General features: G+C 43.4%; 1 pseudogene; it reads left to right on the forward strand.

Moving 5' to 3' along the window:
- The first annotated feature begins 11,810 nt into the window (after positions 1-11,810).
- Positions 11,811-20,844, forward strand: part of LOC113183304 (uncharacterized) — a 69,186-nt pseudogene continuing 60,152 nt past the window's right edge.

Here is a 20,844-nt window from a genome sequence, read left to right on the forward strand (position 1 = left end):
AGTCTGGGACTCTTCAATTCATCCCCCCCCCCATGCAGTTTAAAGGGCAGCTTGGTCACATCACAGCTTCACCCTTCCTGTGCCTCTCAGTAGCCCCCAAGATGCAAACTGAACTCTTCCTTGCAGTGCACAAGGTTTGAGTCCAGTGAGTCCCTCAGCTTCTACAGCCCCCTGGGCCCTGTTCTGGCTCCAGAAGCCTCTCTCCTCCATGCCTCACCACACTACCTCCTCTGCACATGCTGTCTCCCATCTCTCCCTCTGGCTGCCACCAGCTCAGATAAACTTCCCAAATCTGAATTCTGGGCCTGCCTCTCTCTGTTTGGGCTCTGCTATAACAAATCACCTTAAACCAGGTAGCTTATAATAACAGTTTGGAAGCTGGAAAGTCCAAGATCAAGGAGTTAGCACAGATCCTGTATCTGGAGAGAGCCCACCTCCTGGTTCGTAGCTGGTGATTTCTAGCTGTGTCTTCACCTGGAAGAAGAAGTGAAGTGTTTTTCAGTCAACCCTCTTTTGTAATTGCACTAATCCAGCTTCTGGGTGCTCCACCCTCATGACCAAATGACTCTTGATATGTCGCCTTAGGCTAGGATTTCAATATTTGGATTTGGGAGAAACACAAACATTCAGTCTATAGCAGAGAACATCATGTCTTATCCTTCCTAAGGATATACCCCAAAATATAAAAACAGGTACTCAAGCAAGTACACGTGTGCCTGTGTCCACAGTAGCATAATTCACTTGACAGCCAAAAGGCGGAAACACCTCAATTGTCCACGGATGACATACAAGGGAATATTTTCAGCCTTAAAAGGGTAGGAAGCACTGAGACATGCTGTGAGAATGAACCTCGAAAATATTATACTAGGTAAAAAGAGCTAGATAAAAATAAAATGCCATTTCTAGAAAAGATCCAGAATGAATCAATCCCTAAAGACACAATGCAGATTGGTGGTTTCCGGAGACTAGAGGAAGGGAGAAACCATGAGTATGAGGCTTTATTTTGGAGCCGTGGATATGTTTCCAAACTACACACATGTGGTGGTTGCGCCACATTGTGAAAGTACTAAATGCCATAAGACTGTTCGATTCTGAATGATTAATTTTGTATCCTTCCTCATTCAACAGTTTGAATTTTTTAATGGTGTGTTATAATTATACATCATAGTGGGATTCAACCTGCAGCAGAAGGCAAGCAGGAATGTCAAGGAAAGCCAAGCCATGTTTCCAGCCAAGGAACACCACCGGGATCTGTAGGATGTGGGTGGCAATGGAGTCCTTCAGAGGGTTCCAAAGAGCAGCAAAAAGTGGGAGGGACAGAGTGGAGGCAGGTAACTTGGGAAGAGGGCCCCTGAGTGCCGTGCCAATAGAGTGCTACTTTCCTTGCACATCTTCCTCCCTCTTCTCACCTTTTTTCCAACCTACATCCCTCCTGAGGCCAGACTTTGAGGGGACAGGACAACTTCCCCTCCCTGGAGAAGGTTCATCAGCTGGACCCTCGTGATGTGAGCCCACTGTGGGAACAGCCCTTCCCACTGCTCCACAGTGAGATCATTTCCAATCCAAGCACGATCACACCCAGCAGTGTGTGCTGAAGATGATGAAGCACCCCTCCTCTTTGCCTTCTGACTGCGCCTGCACGCTCTGAGCCAGAGGTTCTCATGGTTTAGTTCCCATAGTTTTAGTCTAACAAAGTGAACTGCAGAGTTGGTCAGACACAGAGGGCCAGGACACTCGCTGACAGTGATGCTGTTTTGCTGGGGCTGGAACAACATTTGGAAAACCGCTAACCAAAACGTCATTCCCCAAGCATTCAGAGAGTTCTCCTAGGCCTTCAGGCATATGATGGCTGTGTGACTGCCAAGAGGTCCCTTTAAACATCCCCTGCCAGGGTTTCCTTACCTGTAAAATGGGAATCAAAATACTTCCCAGCTCTCACAGGGTTGTTGTAAAGATGATGGAGCCCACATATGTAGAGATTTAGAACGGTGCCAACATGTAGGATGTGCTGTCTCGCATTTGAGGTTGCTCTTGTCCCCTTCCAAAATGACACTCCATTCCGCCGCACAGGATTGTTTCAACGGCTGTATTCACAGTGTCTAAGGGGAACCCTGCTAATTTCCTCACAAGAAAATGGATTGGCTACAGTTGTTTCTGCCGAGGTCCCCGTTGGACATTTCAATTGAGATGGCAGCTGTACACGTCTCTTCACAGGTGAGTCAATTAATCAGGCAACTTTGAGTGGTAACTCATCTCCTGGATGTTCCACCCTGGCATCTGCTCCATACTTATTACAATTCTCCTTGCCAACTTGGAGCGCTGAATGTTTAACTGAACCGTTCTCCTTTTATCCGGCATTTCAAATTCACACCAGGTTGGAAGCAAGGTGGGATTCAGAGGCTGACCCATCTAGTCAGGCGAATTTAAATGTCACAATTATGATTCTCATTTTGAAGCTTGTTTTCTTTACACCATAAGCTCTCTGTACACCTCATTCTTTTATCCCCTGAGTTGACCAGAAATGTGAGCCCTAAGAAACACCTCACAAGAGGGGGGGATTCAGTCCCTCACCTGCAAAATGAGAATAAGGACACTGCCTTTGACATGACCAAAATTAAGTACCTAGCACCAGGTAGACACTCCATAAAAAATGGCCGTCCCCCTGGTGCCCACCACATGGACTGTGCTTGCTATTCTTTCCCCCAGTGCCATAAGCCAAGCTGACGCCACATCTTCTTTGATCCTCAGTACTCAGCCCCGTGCCTAGCACATGATAAAGGCTCACAGAGTGCACACAACATGGGAGCCAAGGGCTCTAGGTCTCTGAAGCATGGCGCTGCCTTCCTCCTTGAAGGAAGCTGGTCCTCATCTGAGGAGGAAAGTTAATTATTCTCCCAGGATTCATTGTCTGTATTGGCATATCGATTGCTACAGAGTCGCTTCTACTCTCCAAGGCAATTGTAAATTGATCATTTGATGATTTGTTCCAGCACCTTCCCACTTTTCCTGTTAGGCTGACAAATATCTGATTCTAGGGCCATCATGGCTGAGGGTGGATGTTCCATGCCTGAGACTCCTCAGAAGCCTCTAGGTAGGCAGGGGCAGAGGCATGAAGAGCAAACTTACAATTTTGCTCTAAGCCACAAAGAAGTTCCTCCTGAGTCTTCGATATCTGTAAAATAGTGGTTCTCAAAGTGTGTCCCTGGACCAGCTCCATCCCCTGTGGAATCTGTTTGGAAATGCAAATTCTCAGGACCCAGCCCAGATCTAATGAATCTGAAACCTGTGGGAGGGGAGCCCACCGGTTTGTAGTTATGAGCCTTCCAGGGGATTCTGATGCACACACAAGTTTGACAATCACTGCTCTGAGGAGAACACCGGGAAGAAGTTTGGACAGATGGTAATCCCCTTATAAAAGTTTAAGTCGAAACCAGTGCACCTGATTTGTTCACCATCTAATGAGAGGATGCAAAAAGTAAAAGGAGAGGAGAAGGAGGAGAGAACAGAGAAGAGGACAGGGAGATCAAGAAGAGAGGGAGAAAATTAAATTCCCCAGGTGCATTCAGCAAATGCACTCTCTTCTTTTGGAAGAGCTAGGCAAATGCCCCGGGGACATGATGGCAAACACAGCCAGGTCCAACCTCATGGAGACTGTGGCTGAGGAGAGAGCCAGGCCTCCAAATAAACACACACAGTCACAAGGTAAGACTAAGAGCTATGGAGGCACTAACAGGGGTGATGTGGGCAGCAACATGATAGGTAAAGCTGACCCATCTACAGGGTCAGCTGTGGGTGTGAGACCTGTGCTGACCACGGTGAATGCAAGGAAGGAGGAGATAAGGAAAGCACATGGCCTGTGTCAAAATGAAACTCAGCATGCTCAAGTGTCCATGTGGCCTCAGGCATGCTGATTTAGGATGACTTGGGAAGGCCTAAATGTGTCTCTGGAGCTGGCAGGCCACAGGGAGGGAATGCAGACCACCCACCTGATGGACAAATGGTAGAGGGGTGAAGAACTTCAGAAATTCAGCTCCTGGTTTTCTTGGTCAGTTTTGTGTAGGACAGGAGAGATGTAGAATGGGAAGGGTGAGGTTGGAGAAACAGGAGTCGGGGATTAACAGTTGGGACGAGGTCCAGGAGCAGAAAGAAGGGGAGAAATCCAGAGCTCTGCAGACTATTGACTTCAGACTGAGAATACACACAGCTCTACACTGAAGCAAGGAGGGGAGAAATCATGGCCCAGATATAAGCTGGCTGGCATTGGTTGATAGATGCCGAGGAAATGTGCTTGCCTTCCATCTTCCCTGAGAGTAGGTGGGCATCCCCTGTCAAAGGAGGAGCTGAATGTGGCAGACAATGCAGTCATCTTGAATTGTCACAGAGTGGAAGAGGAAGCCATCCCAGCAGATCAAACAAGATTGCTAGACTGCAGGGCAGGCGGCTGAGGTACGATCTGTGCCTCTGCCTGCACATACCCAGAGCAAATCTGGCTGACATCTGCCTCCAAGCTGTGGGGAAAGGCTGGAAGGCGGGGAGGGATTTCACAAAAACGGCTATGCCTATGTTGCTCCAGGTATCATCGGCCTTGGTAAATCTAAACTCCAGCCAGCAATTGTGTGGTGGCTCCAGGGCCACTCAGGCACCTCCAGAGTCCCACGTTCCTCATCTATAGAAATGGGGTGATCGCAAAGCTTGCATTGATTCCATTGCAACCATCCCTGGTGCCAGCACCACACTATCTGGCAATCATAAGTATGCAGTTGACAGTGGGTTGCAGATGAAGTCATCTTGTGGACCTAAACCGGTGTCAGATGGTCACAGATATGTTCAATGAACCATATGCTGGGAGAGGATCCCCACTTTAATAACATTTCTCTTGCCCTAATCCAAACACCTTAAGCACTGAACCACAACAATGCTTAATACTCTGGGCTTATGTGTCTATTCACTCTAAACAGACATGTCTGGATTTTCTAAGCCTCTGGAGTCAGCAAAGCTGGTTTTCCTTAAAGATGCTCAAATGCACCTGGCTGACCCAAGTCCCCAGGGACTGAGAGTCTGATGATGGCAGGTGTGGCCATTCAGTCCCTGCTCTGGAGCTCAAGCCAAGGAAGCGCCGCACCCTGATGCTGTTTGTTCACCGTCATTCTTATTTTCCCCGGGTTTGCAAAGCAGAAAGCATTCAGAGAAAGAAGTCAGTAAATTGCTAGGTTCCACAGGAAGTGGCCTTCAAACCTCAGGAAGTGGGGCACCCATCTCACAGTGGCCCCATTAAGGAGCTTTGAAAACTATCTTGGACACCTTACCTCAAGGCTGATCTCTAATCAAGCCTGCACATCTAAGACTATATAAATTAACACTCTCATTAGAGCCCAGCAGCTACAGGTTTGGTACAAAACAGACCTATTTAAATGTAAATTTTGACATTCAGCCCAAGACTAGAAAAGAAACAGTTTCTACCCCTCATCACTGAGAAGGAGAATAAGGATTAAATATTAATTCTTTATGAAGAAAGACTTTTTAATCATGTTTACTTTCGGACCATCATGGTTCTGGGTCTTTTTGTTGTTATTGTTCTTCGGTGGAGAATATTGGATTTTTAATTACCTGAATCTCAGAGACAGCATTTACGCCTCTCAGATTCTCCCTCGTGGCCGTAGATAGTATGATTAAGTGTAATTTTGTTAAAAGTGTAGCTCCAAGCACTGTTAATTGACAGAGGTCCTGGAGAAGCTGAAGATAATTCAGGAATGAAAACATGTAATTCTGGTTGAAAATGAAAAGAAAAACCTGCTCAGTCTAATGAATCACGCTAGCAATAAAGCACACAGTCCTTAACAGCCCTATTTCCTACCTATTAAGTTCTGCTGAGACAGTCCTGGCAGAAGTGTGGCTATTCCAAAGCTGTAAGAGCAACGTGGTTTCCATCTCTGGGGAGGAAGGAAGGCTTTGGAGCAGACATTCTAGGTTCTAATCAATCACCTTGTCCTCCAGTGACTGAGTGACACTCTGTGAGACATATCTGAGCCTCAGTTTGCTCATCTGCTAAGGGGAGTGAGGACCCCTCCCAGTGGGATGCTATGAAGGCTCCATGTGATGCACAGAAATACCGGCTCCCACCCCAAGGCACAGCAGAGTGCCGGAGTGGGGGCGCACTGTCCCTCTTCTTGTCAGTGGTCATGTGACCTGAGGACATTGCCTAACTATTATGACCCTAGGTCTTCTTCTGTAAGACAAGAGAGGCCCACCTTCCCAGAGAGCTATGTGGGACATATAGATGTAAGAAGTGCTGACTCTCTCCCCTCTCTCATGGCCACCCACAAGAATATCCAGTGCTTGGGGACATCCTTCAGGAAGTGAGAAGCAGTCAAACATGGATTTCCAATTTCAAAGGCTTCACTGTCTACTCTGAGCATATGTCCCTGCATACATCTGTGAGCAGAGGAAACAAGGCCAGATGCCCACTGGTAAGTCTCCAGGGGGTGGGCAACACACCCAGGACCTAAGACAGACCCAACTGAGTTCCTGTGAGCCCTGGGTACTGACCATGAAGTCAGCACTCCTTGTACCTCAGGCATGTATACAAACACGTACACATACATGTATGCACACATACACCTTATCCTATATACACTCATGCGTGTGGGTATATACACACATACCATACCAGACCACACCACATGTGTATGCATGCACATGCACAAACATAACACTTGTTGGCTGATGAACCCATCTATTGGGATGTAAGATAAAATACCAAATCTTGCTTTCCAGAAACTCATGGTCAAGTCAGGAGCAGGTGTTCACCCCTCATGAGAACATTTTAGCATAAGTGGGACCCAGAGGCCACATAAGACCCTATATACCCCAAGACCAGACTTGGTGCTTCCAGGGATTGGAGAAGGATGGAGCTGGAGAAGGCAAAACACCAACACTCAGAGCCCGGCAAGATGAGGGGCTTAGGTTTTATCAGGACAGTTTTAGCATAGAGAGGAGTAACTGGGCAGCTTGAATTTTAAAAAGAGTAGATTCTCTCCAGTGTAGATGTTGGGCTTCAGGAGACCCAGTAGGCAGGGACCCCTTCATGTAGAGGCTGTAGCAAAAGCCCAAGTCTAGGAAGACAGCAATCGAAGGCAAGAGATGGCAAGGAGCAGAGGGGGTGTGTTGGGAAAAATGTGGGAGATGTAGATCAGGGGCTTGATAAGCCACAGCATGTATAAAATGGAAGCAGATGCTACTAGGTCTGGATATGAGACATTGATGAGCCATCAGGAACTCATGGATGGGGAAAAAGCAGGACTGGACAGGGTGCAGAACCTCAGCCAAGCATCAGCCCCTTTGAAGCACGTCACCTATCAGAGTCACCCCCCACCATGCTGAGATGGCTGGACGTGGCAGCCCCCTCCTGGCCTCAGATGAGGACCCAGAGGGACCGAGTGTGGGATGCTACCCACACTCCTTTCTAGAGGGGGTCTGGAAGGTCATCTCCGTGTCACTGACAGGTTTGAGAAAAGGGTCATGTAGCGATGGCCCTGCATCCATTCCTGGGCACCCGAGGAGTCAGACTCAGAGGTCTTTCAGCAGCACTAGGCCCTGACTGCAGGAGATGGGGAGAGGCTGAGGGGCTGCTGAAGCTGCCCAGTGAGCAACCAGAAGTGCTTCATGTTATGCATTCCCCCTTCCTGACTGCGCACTTACAGCGGGCAGGACTAAGCCCAGAGCCGTTCAGTTCTGAGTCTGGCACAGAACTTTGAATTCTATGAGTTTCCAGAACTCATGGTAGTCCTTGAGAGAATTAAATAACATGTAGACATGTCTCATAGCATGTAGAATGTTCTAGGATGTGTCCCAGGGAAAATGAGAAGCACCTTGAGAAATTTAATTTCAGATCCTCTTAGTCCACTAGTTCCTGAGTAGGATGAGGTTGTATGTATTCACTCAGTGAACACAGAGCACTGGTAGTGTGCCTTTCTATTGTTGTGTGCTTCGTGTTCAGTGCAAAGACAGTATGGTCAGGATAGGTGAAGTCTCGCTGAGGTAACAACTGACTCCCAATGCCAGGGAAGGACTCTGCTCCACATACTCTCTCAGGGACCTTCAGCGAAAGAGGCAACACTCTCCATAACAAATATGATTCCTTGGGAGACAAGAAACCAGCTGGTGGCTACACACTGATGTCTTGATCCTTTTGCTCAGAGACAGAAGTGACAGAAGTGACATACAGTACTAGTTCCTGTGACCAGGATGAGTCACCAGTCCCAGGCTGACCCCAAGGGGAAGTGTGAGCAGCAGACAAAATGATGGATGAGCATTTCCATCTGTCCAGAATGAGATACCCATGACAGGTTAGAACAATAAAAGCTTGGAGACGTCAAGGCCCTTGCCCAATGTCACATAGCAAGCGTCAGAGCCAGCCTATCTGGCCTCACGCTTCTTGCAGCCTCTCACTCTCCCGACTTGGAGTGAATGTCTTGTGTCACAAGTCACTATTTTCTGGGATCATCTTACTAGGACCATCCCATAGGGAGCAGAGGGATGGGAGAAAGAGAAGGGAAATTATACTAGGTCAAGAGTGAGCCTGGAGCTGACAGTCGGGCCAGGCTTGGGGGCTAAGATGGCCAGCTGGTATGTGATCAAGACAGGACACACGTGGGAGAGGAGAGGCACAGAAGTCTACTGTGTGCCTTAGTGGGCCTGGCAGTGTCTCAATAAACTAGGAGAAGAATTTCAAAGAGGCTCCTCCTGAAGACCCACCTGCATAGCATGCAAGTCCACATGGGGCAATGCTCAGCCAACGCAGGAGCAGCCAGACCAGGTGGGTCATATGGGACCATGGCTGGATGGACTATGTTCACCATAGCCCTGACCACAGGTTTGCATCAATCACACAGCAGTGGCAGGGCTCTATCTTCCCACAGGTTTGAGTCTATTTTCTTATGCTATAGCAGAATACCACACACTGGGTATCTGATAAACAAAAGAAAAGTTTATTTAGCTCAGAGTTCTGGAGTCTGGGAAGTCCAACAGTATAGTACCAGCAAGATGGGGGCCTCAGTGGTGAGTCATAACACAACTAAGGAAAGGGAGCACACAAAAGAGAAAGAAAGTGGAAATGAGGCTGAAAATAACACACAAGAATACCCACTCCTGTGATAACTAACCCACTCCCACAATTATGGCCTTAATCCAGCCATGGAAGTGGTGTCCCCATGAGCTAATCATCTCTTAAAGGTCTCACCTCTCCACACTGATATAGTGATAATTAAATTTCAACATGAGTTTTGGAAGGAACATAAAAATCATAGCACTCTAAAATGAGCAGTTTATGATATTTGTACTGCTAAAGAACAGTCGAATCATGGCTTGCATGAACAGTTCACATGTTGTGCTTCTCTCTGGGTGCCAAATGTTATTCTGGGACCTTAAAAACGCAGGTGTTTCTCCTTACGACTCCCCAGTCCACCCCTAGGGTACTGAAAATTACCTTCTGTGATTGACATCAGTACCTCCAGCGCCTACATCAAGGCCTTGCACAATTGGCCTGAGGCACCATCGGAGTGGGAGGATGATGGGGTCATGATTGAGTGGATGTCAGGATACACAGAAAATGTCCTCAGACCACCCCCCAAAATATGTGTGCTTCCACAGGAACCCAGTGGCCAACTCACAGCGCCAGGGCACCCGTGGGCCCTGATCAGATCCATGAACAGACAACAGTCTTCTCCTCCTTGAAAATCTCTGTCCCTTCTTCCTGGAGACCTTGGGTGCCCTGCTCATTTCAGAATGCAGAGGGATGCTCTGACAGGTGCGACAAGGAAAATAAAACAGCCTAGAACAAGAATTCTGAAGGAAGCGAGTGCTACTTTGCATTTTTGTAGTAAAGGGAATTGCTCCCCATGAAATTATATGGACTCCTCCTTTTATAGTCCAATGCGAGAGTGAGTTGTGAAATACTGGAAATCTCAAGATTTAATTAAAACCCAGTTCACTGCACTGAAGTCCGCTTACAAAATATAGCAAAGATTAATGGGAGATATCAAACCAAACTGTTTGCGCACTACCTGTTGGGTCATAATTTATGGGAACAAGAGGAAAAGAGCAAGATCATTACCTTAAAATAAATTTACTGCTTCTCAGGCTAAGTAAAATGGAAATAATAAAAACCCTCAGGTCAGCTCAACTGCACCAGAATGAAATGGCAGGCTGGCCAGGTGGGTACAATCAATCAGCAGGTATTGTCAGGGCCTGCCAGATGCTTTGCTATACACACTGGGAGGAGACAGGGAGGAGAAGGGGGCCCTCCTTACTTTATTTAATTCTCTCAAGGACTACTGTGATGGCTGTCCCTGTTTTCCAGCTGAAGAAACTCAGGCAACTTGCCCCAAACCACACCACTACTAGGTGCAGAGCTAGGAATTGAAACAGGCCCTCTGGCTTAGAATAAATGCTCCTACATCATAGTGTGCAGTCTTTTTTTTTTTTTTTTTTAAAGAGAGAGAGTGAGAGAGGAGAGAGAGAGAGAGAGAGAGAGAGAGAGAGAGAGAGAGAGAGAGAGAGAGAGAATTTTTAGTATTTATTTTTTAGTTCTCGGCGGACACAACATCTTTGTTGGTATGTGGTGCTGGGGATCGAACCCGGGCCGCACGCATGCCAGGCGAGCGCGCTACCGCTGAGCCACATCTCCAGCCCGCACCGCATAGTGTGGAGTCTTGTTTGCATCTTTTGGACTGGCCTTCTAGGTGACAGGGCACAAGCCAAGTGAACCAAGTGCCAGACCCAGGCAGAGGCACCTCTGTTAAGGGGCTAGGAAATAGCTTAGCAATGGCCCCCAAAAGATGTCCATGTTCTGATTCCTGGAACCCACGAGTTTTGCCCATACGATAGTCAATTTTATGTGTGAACTAGTTGAGGTTATTGTGCCAGTTGTTTGGTCAAACACCAGTACAGACATTTCTATGAAGGTATTTTTTTAGATGAAATTAACATTTAAATCAGTAGACTATGAATAAAGAACATCATGCTCCATAATGTGGTGGATCTTTCAAAAAAAATTGAAGGCTTTTAGACTGGAAGCAAAGGGATTCTTCCAATAGTTGGTCTTCCAAGTAGTGCTGAGACAATTGCTTAGGTCTTCAGCCTGTCGGCCCGCATAGCAAAACATTGTACTTGCCAAACTCCATAATGGCAAGTGTCAATTCTTTAAAATCCCCACCCCCATTCTTTCTCAACTTATTAAGGAAGTCTTTTGTTTCTCAATAGATAGACGATGATAAATAGATGACAGACAGATAGAAATGCTCCTCAATTTACAAGGGGATTATGTCCCAATAAATGCCTGGTAAATTAAAAACATAAGTCAAAAACATATTTCAATCATGTACAGCCAGAGGAATGAGAAGTTGGGCTCCATTTGTGTTTAATATGTCAAAATGTAATTTATAAGTAAATAAATAATTGTATTTTTTAAAAAAGGAATTTCATACTGACCTGGGCAATGACTTTCACAATAGGACTCCTGAAGTTCAGCAAATAATAGCAAGAAAAAATAAACAGAATGCCATCAAATTTAAAAAGCTTCTGCACAGCAAAGAAAGCAACTAAGAGCATTAAGAGAGAACCTACAGAATGGGAGAAAAATCTTCGATATCTAATCTTCCAACAGAGGATTAATACCCAGAATATATAAAAAAAATTTTAAACTTATCAACAGATGATGACAGGCCAGAGGGAGGCAGCATTCTGTGTGGTTCCATGACTTGGGACTCAATTAGTGAGAATCCTGCTTCTCTGTGAGCTCCCATGCAGGGATCATGGCCACTGTGCCCATGCAGGGCTCTAGGCCTCAGTGTCAGAGAAAGTTTCCCAACTACTCGGCCGCACAGGACTACCAGGTGCCCGAGCAGGACCATCTGCATCGGCACCCGAGCAGAACTTTCAGCCACCCACCCAAGCAGAAATCCCAGACGCCGCTCCCACACAGGACACCCAGCAGCTATGCGTGGTAGGAACTCTGGCCACCACTCCTGTGTGGATCCCCACCTACCAACATGGGGCTCCCCCAGTCACCTCCATCTTGGGACTCTGCAGCAGTGGAGAGAGTCCCCTATGCACAGTAGCCCGCCAGCACCTGAGAACTTCACACAGGCTCTGAATCAGCCAACAGCCACACACTGCAAGCCACAGAGCTCATCTCTAAACTTATTGTCTAATGACATTGCTCAGCTCCCCCCCACGCAACCCAACACCCCATCCCTGAAAGCAACCACCTCCATCTTGGGTCACCTTCATCACCATCTTTACTGTGGGCAACTCCCAGTTTGGAACTCTGGCTGGCCAGGTACCTAGTTCCTAACTCCCCAGCAGCTGCTAACCCGGCACAGTGACTGCTGAACACAAAAGAGCTATCAGCTGGCAGGTGCGCTGCGCATCCAAAGTGCCATGCTCAAGAGCCCCTGAGAGAAATGTCCTTGATTAGGAAGTAGTAAGGGAGAGGGTGAGTGAGTGTGATGCAGCTTAGAGACTATCAGAGACCAGGAAATGGGAGGTCTTCAGGCAAGATAAGGAGAAAGACCAGGTGCTCACATCACACAAGTGGGCCCAAAAAGAGATCCTTGAGGTGCAATCTCCCTTTGGGGACCAAGAGGTCCCACACTCCACTTCCAGGTGCCCTCCAACCAGGACCAACCCTCCCACCCTGGTTACCTTCACCATCCTGAGGGTGGAGATGCCATCTAACAGACGACCCCACCCATTGGGTGATAAGGGAAGAAGGAAAGATACTGATCTCCAACCAAAACAATCCTTGTTTCTTCCTTCGAGACTTTTTTCCTTCTTACTCTCTATTCTCCTGCCCTCACATCCCCAAAATATGTGAAACCAAGTACTTTGCATGAATTAGGATACTGAGGACTAGGATGTCTGAATAGGATATTACATGTTTGGAAAATTTTTTGATATTATTTCATTGAATAGATTGCTCATTTCACATATTCTTTTTTTTTCTTTTTTCTCTTTTTTCCTCCTATTTTTACTATTTTAACATTTTTTTTATTTTTCTTAATATATTTGTGTGTTTGTTTTATGTCCTCTACTGTCTTCCCACTTACTTATCTATCCAAAATTACTACTCCCTCTCTCTTCTCATGCTACTAATCTTTCTCTTTAGATTTCTCTTCCACACTTCCTAAGATTTAATAACTCTACATCCCCACCTCCTACCTCCTCAGCATATCATCCCACACCCCACCCCCGGTTCTCTGTCCACCATCAGGAACTGTGAACCCTTTTATAAACCTACTGATTCTATTGTAGATAATAATTGAATTTACCATTTCTGTACATTGTGACCAAACTGTAAACATCTTAATAGCAACTATTTGATTTAAGGTTGTATATTGATTATATTGAGATCTGTTCATATTGTCCTAACCCTCAAAGGAGAAGTAATGGAACCCTACAGGGGCACTATAGGGTAAAAACAGTAATGCCTGGATCCACAGAGCTAAAAGGGAAGACACATGAGCAACATGAAAAGACAAGGGAAGAAAGTGCCCCCAAACAAATCAAGATGCCACATTATTAGAATCCAGGGCCAGCACAGCAGATGAAATGACAGAGAAGGAGTTCAGGATGCACATAACTAAAATGTTCTGTGAATTCAAGGATGATATAAGAGCAATACAGGCAGCAAAAGATCATTTTAACAAGGAGCTACATAAACAAATACAGGAGGCAAAAGATGACTTCAATAGGGAGATAGAGATTCTAAAAAAAAAAAAACCAGAAATCCTTGAAATGAAAGAAACAATAAACCAAATTGAAATCTCAATTGAAAGCATCACCAACAGATTATACCACTTGGAAGACAGAACCTCAGACAATGAAGACAAAAATATATAATCTTGAAAACTATGTAGACCACACAGTGAAGATGGTAAGAAATCATGAGCAGAACATTCAAGAAATATGGGATAGCATAAAAAAGACCAAATTTAAGAATTATTGAGATAGAGGAAGGCATAGAGTTCCAAACCAAAGGAATGAGCAATCTATTCAAGGAAATAATATCAAAAAAATTTCCAAACATGAAGAATGAATTAGAAAACCAAATTCAAGAGACTTACAGGATTACAGGATGCCAAATGTACAAAGTCATAATAGATCCACACCAAGGCACATTACAATGAAAATGCCTAACATATAGAATAAGGATAGAATATTAAAAGCCACGAGAGAAAGGAAGCAGATTATATATAGGGGGAAACCAATTAGATTATGTGCAGATTTTTCAACCCAGACCCTGAAAGCTAGGAGATCCTAGGACAACATATATCAAGCTCTGAAAGAAAATGGATGCCAAACAAGAATCCTATATCCAGCAAGATTAAGCCTTAGATTTGATAAAGAAATAAATACCTTCCATAATAAAGAAAAGTTAAAAGAATTCACAGCTAGAAAACCTGCACTACAGAACATCCTTGGCAAAATATTCCATGAAGAGGAAATGAAACCAGCAGAGGGAGGTATTACAATAAAGGAAAAACTAATCAAAGCAGAAACCAAGTCAAATTAAATAACAAAAATAAATATCAAGGCCTGGGAATACAAATCATGTCTCAATAATAATCCTAAATGTTAATGGACTAAAGTCACCAATCAAAAGATATAGTTAGCAGATTGTATCAAAAAAAATATGCTGCCTCCAGGAGACTCATCTCATAGGAAAAGATATCCACACACATACAAAAAAAGATCCACAGACTAAAAGTAAAATCTTGGGAAAAAATCATACCACTCATATGGACTGTGGAAGCAAGCAGGGGTTTTCATCCTTGTATCAAATAAAGTAGACTTCAAGCTAAAGTTAATCAAAAGGTATAAAGAAGGACATTACATACTGCTTAAGGGAACCATATATCAACAAGACACAACAATTATAAATACATATTCCCCAAACAATGGAGCATCAAACAAATTCTTCTCAAATTCAAGAGCCAAATAGACCACAACACAATAATTCTGGGTAACTTTAACACACCTCTTTCACCACTGGATAGATCTTCCAAACAAAAGCTAAACACAGAAACTATAGAATTCAATAATAAAATCAATAACTCAGACTGAATTGACATATATAGAATATTTCATCTTCAACAAGTGAATACACTTTCTTCATAGCAGAACATGGATCCTTCTCTAAAATACACCATATAATATGCCACAAAGCAACTCTTAGCAAATACAAAAAAAGTAGAAAACTACCCTGCATTCTATCAGATCATAATGGAATGAAATTAGAAATCAATGGTAAAATTAAAAAATAAAACCTACTCCAACACCTAGAGACTAAATGATATGCTACTGAATGAACAATGGATTGCAACAGATATCAAGGAGGAGATTTAAAAAATCTCAGAGGTAAAAGAGAACACAGATACAACGTATCAAAATCTCTGGCACACTATGAAGTCAGTATTAAGAAAAAAGTTCATTGCATGGAGTTCATTCCTTAAAAGAAAAAAAAATCAACAAATAAATGAGCTAACATTACATCTCAAAGCCCTAGAAAAAGAGGAACAAATCAACACCAAAAGCAGTAGAAGACAGGAAATAATTAAAATCAGAACTGAAATCAATGAAATTGAAACAAAAGAAACAACTGAAAAAGTTGACCAAAAAAAAAAGGTTGGTTCTTTGAAAAAATAAATAAAGTTGACAAACTTTTAGCCATGCTAACGAAGACAAGGAGATAGAAAAGTCAAATTACTGACATATGTGATGAAAATGTAAATATCACAACAGACACTACAGAAATGTAGAAGATAATTAGAAATTATTTTGAAAGCTTGTACTCCAATGAAATAGAAAATATCTAAAGTATCAACAAATTTCTAAAGTCATGTAATTTGCCCAAATTGAATCAGGATGATATATACAATTTAAATAGATCAAGCAATGAAATAGAAGACACCATCAGAAGGCTACCAACCAAGAAAAGCCCAGGACCAGATGGATACACACCTGAGTTCTGCAAGACCTATAAAGAAGAACTAATACCTATATTGTATAAATTATTTCATGGAATAGAAAAAGAGGGAGCACTTCCAAACTCATTCTATGAGGCCAATATCACCCTGACTCCAAAACTAAGCAAAGACACATCAAAGAAAGAAAACTTCAGACCAATATCTCTAATGAACATAGATGCAAAAATTCTCAATAAAATTCTGGCAAATCAAATACAAAGACATATCTAAAAGATAGTGTACCATGATCAAGTAAGGTTCATCCCAGGGATACAAGGTTGGTTCAACATAAGGAAATCAATAAATGTAATTCATCAAACATATCAATAGACTTAAAGATAAAAATGATCATCTCAATTGATGCAGAAAAAGCATTTGACAAAATACAGCACCCGTATATGTTCAAAACACTAGAAAAACTAGGGATAACAGGAACATATCTCAATATCATAAAAGCCATCTATGCTAAGCCATCTATGCTAAGCCCCAGCATCATTCTAAATGGAGAAAAAATTGGGAGCATTTCCTCTAAAAACTGGAACAAGACAGGGATGCCCTCTTTCACCACTTCTACTTAACATAGTTCTTGAAACACTGGCCAGAGCAATTAGACAGATGAAAGAGATTAAAGGGATACAGATAGATAAAGAAGAACTCAAATTAGCACTATTTGCTGATGATATGATTCTATACCTAGAAGACCCAAAAAATTCCACCAGAAAACTTCTAGAACTAGTAAATGAATTCAGCAAAGTAGCAGGACACAAAATCAACACCCATAAAAAAAAAGGCATTTCTGTATATCAGTGACAAATCCTCTGAGAAGGAAATGAGGAAAACTACCCGCCTTACAATAGCCTCAAAAAAATAAAATAAAATACTTGGGAATAATTAACTTAACTACAGAGGTGAAAGAACTCTACAATAAGAACTACAGAATGCCAAAGAAAGAAATTAAAGAAGACCTTAGAAGAAGGAAAGCTCTCCCTTGTTCTTGGAGAAGTAGAATTAATATGGCCAAAACGACCATACTACCCAAAGCACTATACAGATTTAATGCAATCTCAATCAAAAGCCCAATGACATTCCTCATAAAAATAGAAAAAAGCAGTCATGAAATTCATCTGGAAAAGTAAGAGACCCAGAAGAGCTAAAGCAATCCTTAGCAGGAAGAGTGAAGCAGGTGGTATGACTATATGAGAACTTACACTATACTACAGAACAATAGTAGCAAAACCAGCATGGTATTGGCACCAAAACAGACTGGTAGACCAATGGTACAGAATAGAGGACATAGAGACTAACCCATAAAATTACCATTATCTTGTATTAGACAAAGATTTCCAAAAACATACATTGGAGAAAAGATAGCCTCTTTAACAAATGGTGCTGGGAAAAGTAGAAAACCATATGCAACAAAATGAGATTAAAACCCTATCTCTCACCATGCACAAAATTCAACTCAAAGTGGATCAAGGACCTAGGAATTAAACCAGAGAGACCTGTCTAATAGAAGAAAAAGTAGGCCAAAATCTCCGTCATATCAGATTATGCCCCGACTTCCTTAATAAGATTCCTAGAGCACAAGAATTAAAATCCAGAATCAATAAATGAGATGGATTAAAACTAAAAAGTTTCTTCTCAGCAAAAGAAACAATCTGTGAGGTGGACAGAGAGCCCACATCCTGGGAGCAATTTTTACCCCTCACACATCAGATAGAGTACTACTCTCTAGGGTATATAAAGAACTCAGAAAGCTAAGCACAAAAAAAAATAATAATAATAATCCAATCAATAAATGGGCCAAGGAATTGAACAGAAAAGGATATGCAATCAATCAACACATATATGAAAAAATGTTCAATATCTCTAGCATTTAAAGAAATGCAAATCAAAACTACTCTAAGATTTCATCTCACTCCAGTCGGAATGACAGCTGTTAAGAATACAAACAACAGGGGCTGGGGTTGTGGCTCAGCAGTAGAGTGCACAGCAAGCATGTGTGACACACTGGGTTCGATCCTCAGCAGCACATAAAGTAAAATAAAGACATTGTGTCCACCTATATCTAAAAAATAAATATATATTTTTAAAAATACAAACAACAATAAGTGTTGGCAAGGATGTGGAAAAAAGGCATACTCATACATTGCTGGTGGGACTGCAAATTGGTGCAGCCAATATGGAAAGCAGTATGGAGATTCCTTGGAAAACTTGGAATGGAACCACCATTTGACCCAGCTATACCACTCCTCGGTCTATACCCAAAGGACTTAAAAACAGCATACTACAGGGACACAACCACATCAATGTTCATAGTACCACAATTCACAATAGCTAAACTATGGAACCAACCTAGATGCCCTTCAGAAGATGAATGGATAAAGAAACTGTGGTATATATACACATGGAATATTACTCAGCAATAAAAGAGAATAAAATCATGGAATTTGCAGGTAAATGGATGGAGTTGGAGAAGATAATGCTAAATGCAGTTAACCAATCCCAAAGAAACAAATGCCGAATATTTTCTCTGATATAAGGGATGATTTATAGTGGGATAGGCAAGGGGAGCATGGGAGGACTAGACAAACTCTAGCTAGGACAAAGGGGTGAAAGGGGACGGGAAGGTGTATGGGGATAGAAATGAGGGTGGAATGTGATGGACATCATTACCCTAAGTACATGTATGAAGACACGAGAGGTGTGAATATACTTTGTATACAACCAAAGTTATGAAAATGTGTGCTCTATATGTGTAATAAGAATTATAATGCATTCTGCTGTCATATATAACAAATTAGAATAAAGAAAAATTTACCAATAATAAGACCCCAAATAACCCATCCAATAAAAGGGCAAATGATCTAAGCAGACATTTCTCAAAGGGAATACAAATGCACAACAAATGTATGAAAAAATATTCAAAATCATTAGCAATTAGGGAAATGCAAATCAAAATGACCCTGAGATTTCTTCTCACTCCAGTTAGAATGGCAAGCCATTGGGAGTACAAATAATACGAAAGGTGGGAGACAATGTGAAGAAAAAGGAACACTTTTACACTTTGGGTGGGATTGTAAATCAACACAACCAATATGGAGAGCAGTGTAACTGATTTCCTCAGTGACGTTCACAAGAATATTCACCATAGGAACTAAGAACCCAAATCCTCACCAATAGTGAAGTGGACAGACAAATGATGGCAGACATGGAATGAGATAAAGCAATGGAGATCAGAGATGGGGAGACTTTATGGACAGCAACAAGAAAGAACGCCAAAAAGCACCGCATCAAGGAAACCAGACCCCAGGAGACTACACACTGCATGTTCCTATTTAAGTAATTATAGAAAGAGGCAGAACTATGGTGTCAGGGGTTGGGATAATGGTTACCTTTGGGGAAGGAAGGTATAGGTGGGCCAGGGACATAAAAACACTTAGACGTTATGAACATGCTTAAATTTTGTGGAAAAAGTACCCCAAAATAAAAATATAAAGTGAAGGGAATCTCCAAGAAAAGTAAATGTAAGGAGATTTTAAAAAAATTGAAGGATCCATCTGGAAGGTGTGACTACAAGAGTTAGAGACGGAGAGGAGACAGGGTACAGGACAGGTTTCTATGACTCTACTTAGTGCCATTTGCTGTGGCTTCAGGACGAGGCCAGGATGCCTCCCAATCCTACATCCTAATGATGCCATCTGCAAGGAGCTTAATGAACTCTCTACATCCACACTTAGAAACCTAAGAAAACGAGCAAACTGGTTTAGCTTGGGCAGATCCACCATCCTAGAGTTCAGGTCAGCTGTGGCAAGGGACAGGACCTGTAGGAACAGTGAAGTAAAGTAAGCCAAGGGCAAACCTTAGGAAAAGGATCCATTCCTTCACTCACCCATTATTCACTTCACAGTGCAAACATGGTCCTGGGCCAGATTCTGTTCTTCCAGCTGGGAATGCAGGGTGGGTAGAGCCACTAATGCTGACAATCTCACCGGTGTCCTGTGGCCACGGTGGCCTGATGGCGAATATGCAGAACGTGTAGAAAAGGTTCAGTTAGCAGCCTCCCTGGAACCGGAAGATACCAGAGGATACAACTGGTAATTGCACAGTGCTGTGAAATCTCGAGCTCTCGAATTCCTTGCTTTGCAATCATTTTTGCACAGCTGATTGCCTTTGGTTGTTTTCTTCCGGGGGGAAATAAAGGAGACCAAACTGTTTCATAAGCTTCTGTTGGGTTTTTCATTTAATTAACTACACATGTTGGAGCACCTGCACCATGAATGAGTGTCTCCAAGAGGAGGTAGCTGAAAGGGCAAGAGAAACGCGCTCGGAATGGGATGAGGGGAAACCACGGAGGGAAGAGTCATTAATGTTGAGAGGAAACCCTCAATATGTTTGTTAAGGCAAGGGCCTGCTCCCCACTCTCACCGCATGGTGCCTATCTGTTGGAGGGACCCAGCAGTGCTGACATCCTGTGCCTGAGCAGATCAGTCATCATGTGGTTATTTATCCCCAGAGGAGCAGAGGAGCTCATCCTCCTGAGCAGTTAGAAGGATGCAGGTCCCAGGTAGCTCCGTCCTTGTTCCTCCTTGGGCACTGTTACCTTGCTGTGCTCACCCAGAAGGGCCCAGGCTGGACCTCCCCAAGGAAGCCAATGGATGTCCAGTTCTGGCCGGTGTTTCCATCTGCTAGTCAGCTTTTGTTGGCTGTGTTCAAAATGCCTGACAAGTACAACTTAGAGGAAGAAAAGTTCACTTTGGGCTTGTGGGTTCAGAGGTTTAGTCCATGGCCAGCCAGCTCCATTGCTCTGGGTCTCAGG

Source organism: Urocitellus parryii, chromosome 1 (assembly GCF_045843805.1).
Source record: "Urocitellus parryii isolate mUroPar1 chromosome 1, mUroPar1.hap1, whole genome shotgun sequence".
In the NCBI taxonomy this organism is placed as follows: domain Eukaryota; kingdom Metazoa; phylum Chordata; class Mammalia; order Rodentia; family Sciuridae; genus Urocitellus; species Urocitellus parryii.